This window comes from Leopardus geoffroyi, chromosome X (assembly GCF_018350155.1).
Source record: "Leopardus geoffroyi isolate Oge1 chromosome X, O.geoffroyi_Oge1_pat1.0, whole genome shotgun sequence".
NCBI classification, from domain to species: Eukaryota; Metazoa; Chordata; class Mammalia; order Carnivora; family Felidae; genus Leopardus; species Leopardus geoffroyi.
Window position 1 is genome coordinate 95363630 of NC_059343.1, and position 9526 is coordinate 95373155.

Below are 9526 nucleotides of genomic sequence, written 5' to 3' on the forward strand. Positions count from 1 at the left end.
GAAAAGACTAGACCAGGTCTTCCCCACTAACCGGATGGGAGCTGAATTTCAGGGACTTGAACCCCGGATATGTATTTCACAGCTAAAGGAGTCTTCACCTGATAGCTGGTCCTCCACACAGCCGGAGACTTCGAAATCAAATTGGCTAACAGAAGAAGTAGCTGACCTCAAGGCAGGCTGCTCCCTCCCAAGACCCTAGATCAAGACTGCATACTTTAACTAAACATGAAACTGTTCTTTTTCTCTCATTCTTTCCTTTAGAGTGTCATTGGCCTGGAAAGATAATGCCATCATCTGTAGCTCCCAGACAGTTGCTAAAAAGGGTAATCCAACCTCCGAACAACCTTTGTTGGGCTTGCACGATGCCCCTGCTTCAGTTTCTCTAGAACAAACTCCACCCTTTCACTCTTGTGTCACACTTTCTAACCTGGGGATCCATTCCCCCATCTCTAGTTAACAACTCCAAATGCAGGGAACCTTGGGTCTGGGCTCTATACAGAGAAAAGAAAACAAGCAAAGGCAATCAGAAGGATACCACCTGGAGGTGCCTGGGTGGCTCAGTCAGTTAAGCGGTTAAGTGTCTCTTGACCTCGGCTCAGGTCATGATCTCAGGGTTCATGAGTTTGAAGCCCGAATCAGGCTCTCTGCTGTCACCACAGAGCTCGTTTTGGATCCTCTGTCCTTGTCTCCCTCTGCCACTCCCCAACTCATACTCTTTCTTTCTCTCTCTCTCTCTCAAAAATAAACATTAAAAAAAAGAGAGAGAGAATAAAACCACTTGTGTCGTCTCTAGACCCTTACATTTTACTTACCCCCACGTCTGTACCAGAGGCAGATTGAAAATTAGCTCCCTTTGGTGGGTCCCAACTTCCCTGTTTAGGAATAAATGTACAAAAGGCTGTGATCAGGAAGCTCTCCTTAATTCTTGAAAACATTACAGAATCTGTTGCTAATGCAATAGCTGTCTGACAAAAATCCTTAGACCCTCTGGCCCAAATTGTTCTTGTGGGTAGGGATAACCCTTGATTATGTTTTAGCTGCACAAGGAGGTGTTTGTGCTGTGGCCAATACTACCTCTTGTACCTGGATTAACACTTCTGGGGAAGTTGGAAGTCAGTTACATAAGCTCACCGAGCAAGCCACTTGGCTTTAAAAGGTGACTCCTTCAATGTGGTCTTTCTTTGACTTATTTGATTTTAATTGGTTTGGGGCTTGGAGACCATGGCTTGAAGGGAACTCCAGACATCGGTAATTATCTCACTTGTGATAATCATAGTAATCTCCTTGGTGTGCCATACTCTCTCAAACATTGAAATGCATGTTTGCAGCCGCTAACTACCCCCCAAAAATGACGTCCCTAAAACTGGAATGCCAGGAAAAGAATAAAGAAAATCACCCACTAAAAAATTGTGAGCCTGATGTCGTGACCTGTGAATATCACAGAGTCAGCCAAAATCGTCATGACCTGTGAGTACCGCACAAAGAATCAACAAAAACTGGGAGAACTTGAGAGGCGGCTGGGAGTGGCACTAAAACCTTAAAATTTGGTCACATCTCTCAGCTTAGCTAAGAGTTTGATCAAAGGGGCTGAAGATGGTTAAAAAAGAGACAACCTGCCCCAAATGGAGTCACTGATGCTAAGTCCCACATCACCAAACTGAGACTTAATACCTAATCTAATTGGAGTTTCAGCCTTTTCCAAGAATATAGTCTTTTTAAAAATTTTATTTATTTATTTTGAGAGAGAGCAAGCGAGCAAGGGAGGGACAGAGAAAGAGGGAGAGAGAGAATCCCAAGCAGTCTCTGCTCTGTTAGCACAGAGCCCGGCTCAATCTCACGAGCCATGAGATCGTGACCTGTGCTGAGATCAAGAGTTGGACACTTAACCACTTAACTGAGCCACCCAGGTGCCCCATGCCAGGAATGTAACTTGTTTAACACAAGTAATAGGAATCATTGCATTCTCAAATTATCTGTTAAGAACAATACAACAGGGGTGTCTGGCTGACTCAGTTGGAAGAGCATGCAACTCTCGATCTCAGGGTTGTGAGTTCAAGCCTTACATTGGATGTAGAGACTACTTGATAATAAAGTCTTAAAAAGAAAACATTATAACAGAACTCTTTCCATAAAGCACTTAACTTTTAAATCAAAATAATTCGTGGGGCGCCGGGGTGGCTTAGTCGGTTTAACATCAGAATCTTGATCTCCACTCAGGTCATGATCTCACGATTTGTGAGTTCAATGCCACTTCGGGATTTGCCCTGACATCTTGGAGCCTGCTTGAGGTTCTCTGTCTCCCTCTCTCTCTCTCTGCCTGCACACCCCCCCCCCCCGCTCAAATAAATAAATACATTTAAAAAATAAATAAATTAATTGTTATGGTACTCTGCCAGAGAAATTTGCCTAAGAAAGAATAGTTAAGTATATGTAAATTAATACCTAATTTTGTTCTAAAGTATAGTGCTTAATGTCCATTCTAAGTACATAAAACCTATGTTGCTCTCACTTCTCTAGGTGGGAATGATTACCTATTTTTTCTTCTATTATCATCTCTACCTGTTATTATTATTTTTTTTAACAGTTATTTATTTTTGAGACAGAGAGAGACAGAGCATGAACGGGGGAGGGTCAGAGAGAGAGAGGGAGACACAGAATCTGAAACAGGCTCCAGGCTCCGAGCTGTCAGCACAGAGCCCGACGCGGGGCTTGAACCCACGAACCGTGAGATCATGACCTGAGCCGAAGTCGGACGCTTAACCGACTGAGCCACCCAGGCGCCCCTCTACCTATTATTTTAAAAATCTGAGGGACTGATCAATGGTCTCTAAATCATATGACTGCAATAATTGGCCAGAGGTCACCATGTGTTTGTTTTTCCAATAGCCTCAGACTTAGAAGGAACCTCAGAGATCGCTGATTGTAACACATTGAACACATTAAGTAATGTAACACATTAGCTTCCGCTTCAATGCTTCCAGTGTCAATACCTCAGTTCAAGGCGGTTTATCTTATTGTTGTAGTTTTGTCCCACTGTTGTGGTTTACTTATTGGAGTGTCTCTGTATAGTACGCGGAAATCAATTTTCCTGTAACTTGGGCTAGTACTGCCCTCTAGTGCTGCACAAAGTGATAACTTTCCTCCCTCTTCCTAGGATTATTTGAAAACAGTTATGGTCCCCTGATATTTCTACAGACGAAACGTGTACAATCTCTTCAGTCATGCTTCACAGGACATGATTTAAATCTCCCCGCAAATTTAGTTGAGTTCCTTTGTTTCATTCTAGTTTGTCAGTTAATATATGGTGGCCAATACTAAAGCAAAATTCAATGTATTATTTCTCTTATACTGGATGTTCAACTGATGCCAGCAGGAACAGCGTTCTTAGTCGAATGGGACTGACTCTGGTTGTCTTCAGAATGGAAGGAATTTACTGAAAGTCAGTTGGGTAGCTCAAGAAAGCTAAAGACTCTAGAGAACCAGGCTCAAGAAAAAAAGACAGGAACCAAGAATAGTTAGAAATCCAGAATTGCTGGGGCACCTGGGTGGCTCAGTCGGTTAAGCGTCCGACTTCGGCTCCAGTCATGATCTCACGGTCTGTGAGTTCGAGACTCATGTCAGGCTCTGTGCTGAAAGCTCAGAGCCTAGAGCCTGCTTCAGATTCGGTGACTCCCTCTCACTCTACCCCTTCCCCTCTGCTGCTCATGTTCTGTCTCTCTGTTGCTCTCAAAAATAAACATTAAAAAGAAATTTAATAAAAAAAAGAAATTCAGAGTTGTAACTAAAATCGTACCTCAAAATTAATCTGATGAGGCCACCAGCACTGCCACTGATGCCCCTAGAGATCGACTTATTGTGGCCAGAATGAATTCGACACGGTCTCTGCTTCTGTGTTGTACTAATACCAGCTTCCATGCAGGCCAAGTCTAGGTCATATGTTTCCACTCAGTTTCTCGGAAATTTTCTTGGTTTGTAATTGGAGACAGGCCCTGCCTCCCAATAAGATCCTAATGCTGAACAATCCCTATCAAAATAACACCGGCATTCTTCACAGAGCTAGAGCAAACAATCCTAGAATTTGTATGAAACCAGAAAAGACCCCAAAGAGCCAAAGCAATCCTGAAAAAGAAAAGCTCAAAGCTGGAGGCATCACAATCCCGGACTTCAAGCTGTATCACAAAGCTGTCATCATCAAGACAGTATGGTACTGGCACAAAAACAGACACTCAGATTAACGGAACGGAACAGAGAACCCAGAAATGGACCCACAAACGTATGGCCAACTAATCTTTGACAAAGCAGGAAAGAATATCCAGTGGGAGGAAAAAAAACAGTTTCTTCAGCAAATGGTGCTGGGAAAACAGGACAGGAACACGCAGAAAAATGAAACTGGACCACTTTCTTACACCGTACACAAAAATAAACTCCAAACGGATGAAAGACCTAAACGTAAGACAGGAAGCCATCAAAATCCTCGAGGAGAAAGCAGGCAAAAACCTCTTTGACCTCTGTGGGGGATAAGCTTAGGAATCCCCTGGGGCTTACACCAATGGGTTAACAAGGCATAAAGATTTACAAAGTCATAAAATACTCACAACCAAGTTTGGATAAACCAGATTGGCACCCCAAGAATATGGGGGTGAAAAAGCGCCCCAAGAATAGCAAGGTACAAAGGTGCCAGGAATAGGGAGGTGCGACGGCACCCCAAAATAGAGAGGGGGTGCAGAATAGAGAGGAAGAGGCAAAGGCCCAGAAAAGGAACAGGCACAAAGGTGCCCAATACATAGGAATATGAAATAAACAAGATTAGATGTTCAGGGTGGAAGCATCCCCAATTTAGTACTATAGCAGAAAAGCTGCTTGCACAGGAGGATAGGGCCAGGTTAGGTAAACTGGTGAACTGGACTATGGACCACTGAGCTGCAGGCGAAGCAGCCCAAAGAGAAGAGATGGTTAACAAAAGAAAAGGTGCCTTATTAACCCTGAGGTTATTCCCCCTATCTGTCTCATCCCCTAGGCTAGCTAAGATAAACAGAGGTGCTGCCTCATGTCTGCCATTAACAGCTATCTGCCCATTTGCCCGGCTCCAGGATTTTGTTTTATATTGACCCAAAACTCCAGACACCGTATATCTTCAAAACCCCCCTTTCCTTCACGTCCACAAGTTAATGTTCACTGTTTCTTTGTCTCTTTGTGCACACCCATCCCATCAAATTTGTAAGCCTTCTGATCTGAATAAATATGGGACAAGGACCCTTATACGGGGCTCTTGTCTTTTCCTGGACATTAGTCATCTCTTGCTTTAATCCTGTGTCCGCTCTTTTGCTGGCCAAAAGAGAACTTTAGACTTAGAGTCTACGACAGACCTCAGCTGCAGCAACTTCTTACTCAAGAGTCAAGGGAAACAAAAGCAAAAATGAATTTTTGGGGCCTCATCAAGACAAAAAGCTGCACACCAAAGGAAACAATCAGCAAAACTAAAAGGTAACCAACGGAATGGGAGAAGATATTTGCAAATGACATATCAGATAAAGGGTTAGTATCCAAAATCTATAAAGAACTTATCAAACTCAACACCCAAAAAACAAATAATCCAGTCAAGGAATGGGCAAAAGACATGAATAGACACTTCTCCAGAGAAGACATCCAGATGGCCAACCAACACATGAAAAGATGCTCCACATCACTCATCATCAGGGAAATACAAATCAAAATCACAATGAGATACCACCTCACACCTGTCAGAATGGCTAACATTAACAACTCAAGCAACAACAGATGTTGGTGAGGATGCAGAGAAAGAGGCTCTCTTTCTGGAAAACAGTATGGAGGTTCCTCAAAACATTAAAAATAGAACTACCCTATGACCCAGCAATTGCACTATCCAAGGGATACAGGTGTGCTGTTTCTTTTAAAATAATTTTTTTTAATGTTTATTTATTTTTGAGACAGAGAAAGACAGAGCATGAATGGCGGGAGGGTCCGAGAGAGAGGGAGACACAGAATCTGAAACAGGCTCTAGACTCTGAGCTGTCAGCACAGAGCCTGACATGGGGCTCGAACTCACGGACCGCAAGATCATGACCTGAGCCGAAGTTGGACGCTTAACCAACTGAGCCGCCCAGGCGCCCCCAGGTGTGCTGTTTCAAAGGGGCACATGCACCCCAATGTTTATAGCAGACCTATCGACAATAGCCAAAGTATTGAAAGAGCCCAAATGTCCATCAATGGATGAATGGATAAAGAAGATGTGGTATCTATATACAATGGAGTATATTACTCAGCAATCAAAAAGAATGAAATCTTGCCATTTGCAACTATGTGGATGGAACTAGAGGGTATTATGCTAAGTGAAATTAGTCATTCATAGAAAGACGAATATCATATGACTTCACTCATGAGGAATTTAAGATACAAAGCAGATGAACATAAGGGAAGGGAAGCAAAAATAAAATAAAGACAGGGAGGGGGACAGAACATAAGAGACTGTTAAATATAGAGAACAAACAGAGGGTTGCTGGAGGGGTTGTGGGAGGGGAGATGGGCTAAAAGGGTAAGGGGCATTAAGGAATCTACTCCTGAAATCATTGTTGCACTATATACTAACTTGGATATAGATTAAAAAATCAATAAATTATTTTAAAAAAGATTCTAATGCTGAGAGTTTCGCAAAAAATAGGAATTTGCTGAGCAGCTAATGTTTTAAAAGACTCATTTTAGCTTCTGCGTAGAGAATGAACATAAGAACCATGACAGAAGTATGAAGATTAGTTAGGAAGCTATTTCAATAATGGAGGCAAGAAATGATGATGGCTTGAATCAAGATGGTCATGGTCGATGTGGTGAGAGATGATGAGATTCTGGATATATTTTGAAGGTAGAACTTACAGAATTTGCAGATGGATTGGATATAGGGCATGATAGGAGAAAAAAAGTCAAGAATGACTTCAAATCCTTTGTCCCGAGCAAACAGAAGAATAGAATTGCCATTCAAACCATGAAACAGACTCTTAACTATAGAGACCAAACAGAGGGTTGCTGGGGGGGAGGGGGGGGATGGATGAAATGGGTGATGGGGATTAAGTAGGGCACTTATTGTGATGAGCACCGGGTGTAACATGTAAGTGACGAGTCACTTAATTCTACACCTGAAGCTAATATTACACTGCACGTTAACTAACTGGGATTTAAATAAAAACTTGGAAAAAAGAAAAAGAATGATGGAGTTGCCATTTACCGAAATGAGAACATAGGAAGAGCAGGTTTTGTGAGGGAAGATTTGATTTTGGTCCTGGGGTGCCTGGCTGGCTCAGTCAGTTCAGCGTCTGAGTCCTGATTTCAACTCAGGTCATGATCTCACTGTTCATGAGATCAAGCCTCACACTGGGTTCTGTAAGCTGACGGCACAGAGCCTGCTTGGGATTCTCTCTCTCCCTCTCTCTCTCTCTGCCCCTCCCCTGCTCTAGTACACGTGCCTGTTCTCTCTCTCTCAAAATAAATACACTTTTTTTTTTTTTAAGCATTTGGTCTTGAAAACCTAGGATCATGATGACCATTGTATATCTGAGTAGATATGTTGAGTAGGTATATCAGTTACACAAACTTTCAATGGGGAGGTCTGAGCTAGAGATTTGAATTTAGGAGACATCTCTGTACAGCTGCTTTTGAAAGTCGGGAGACTGGATGCGATCATTGAGGCAGTATATACGTAAATACAGAAACTCTCTAAGGACTGGGCTTTGGCTCCTGTGTTTAAAGCATTGCTTCTCAAAGCATGGTCCCTACACCAGCAACATCAGCATCACATGGGAACTTGCTAGAAATACACATTTTTCTTCCCAATTCCTGACCTACTGAAATCAGCATCTCTGGGGGTAGAGCCCAGCAAGCTGTGTTTTAGTAAGGTGATTCAAATGTATGCTAAAGTTTGAGCACCAATGGTTTAGAGGTCAGGATGAGGAGGAGCCAGAAAAGAAAACATAAATGGTGCAGCCGGTAAGGTAGAAGGAAACCCAGGAGGGAATGGTATCTTAGGAGTCAAGTGAACAAAGCATTTCAAGGAGGAAAAAGTAATCAACTACATCAAATCCTGCTGGTGTATCAAATAAATTAACCAGTTCTGCTCTTTTGGGAGGATAAACTAAAGTTCACACTGTTGACCTTCACTGGATTCTTCTCATAAATCTTCCTTTTTGTTCAACCTAGTTGGAGTAGACTTCTGTTGTTTCCCATCAAAAGATCCTGGACTAAAAGATACCCAAATGTTCTACAATTGATTTAAAGAAACATTTTTTTAAGTTTATTTTTGAGAGAGAGAGAGAGAGAGAGAGAGAGAGAGAACAGAGCATGAGTGGCTGAGAGGCAGAGAGAGAGAGGGACACACAGAATCCGAAGCAGGCTCCAGGCTCCGAGCTGTCAGCACAGAGCCCCATGCGGGGCTCCAACTCATGAGCCACGAGATCATGACCTGAGCCGAAGTCGGACACTTAACTGACTGAGCCACTCAGGTGCTTCTCTCTCTCTCTCTCTCTCTCTCTTTTTTTTTTATTCTAAGTTCATTCATTTATTTTTGAGAGAGAACATACATGTGTGCACATGCAAGCAGGGGAGGGGCAAAGAGAGACAGAGAGATAGAATCCCAAGCAGGCTCTGCACTGTCAGCCCAGAGCCCAATGCAGGGCTCACAAACCATGAGTTCCTGACCTGAGCTGATACCAAGAGTTAGATGCTTAACTGACTGAGCCACCCAGGTGCCCAGAGGTTTAAACAAATGAATATTTGTAAAGCTCTTAGAACAGTGCCTGGCAGATAGCAAATGTTATAAGTGTTCATTAAGTAAAAAATAATTAATTGATCAGTCTTCAACTTGTGGCCTGTTAAAAGTCTGCTGAAGGTTAGGAAAACAACCAACCAGCTCTGAATTACTAAATTTAATGACTTCTCCGGATCTTAGCTAACTTGATCATTCAGCAATCCTTGACTTGGTGGACCCCTAGGTCCCTCTTAGAATTTTCCCTTTATTTCCTGGATGCTTCTTTGCTAGTCCTTCCCATAGCTCTCTGACACTTTCTACTCAATTTCCTTTGTAATTTCCTTGGGAGCCTGTCTTTGGTCCTCCTCCCTTCTTATTCTATAATGCAATAAATCCGATATTAAAAAATGCTCCAGGGGCACCTGGGTGGCTCAGCTGAGCCACCGACTTCGGCTCAGGTCATGGGCTCCCGGTTCGTGGGCTCCAGCCCTGCGTCCGGCCCTGCGCTGACAGCTCAGAGCCTGGAGCCTGCTTTGGATTCTGTGTCTCTCCCTCTCTCTCTGTTCCTCCCCCGCTCGCGATCTCTCTCTCAAAAATAAATATTTTTCAGGAAAAATTTAAAAAATGCTCCAAACCGTTTGCATACAAATCTCTCCATAATTTTCTGCTGATCTCTTCAGATTCGTCTTTTTTTTTTTTTTTTTTTTTTAACGTTTATTTATTTTTGGGACAGAGAGAGACAGAGCATGAACGGGGGAGGGGCAGAGAGAGAGG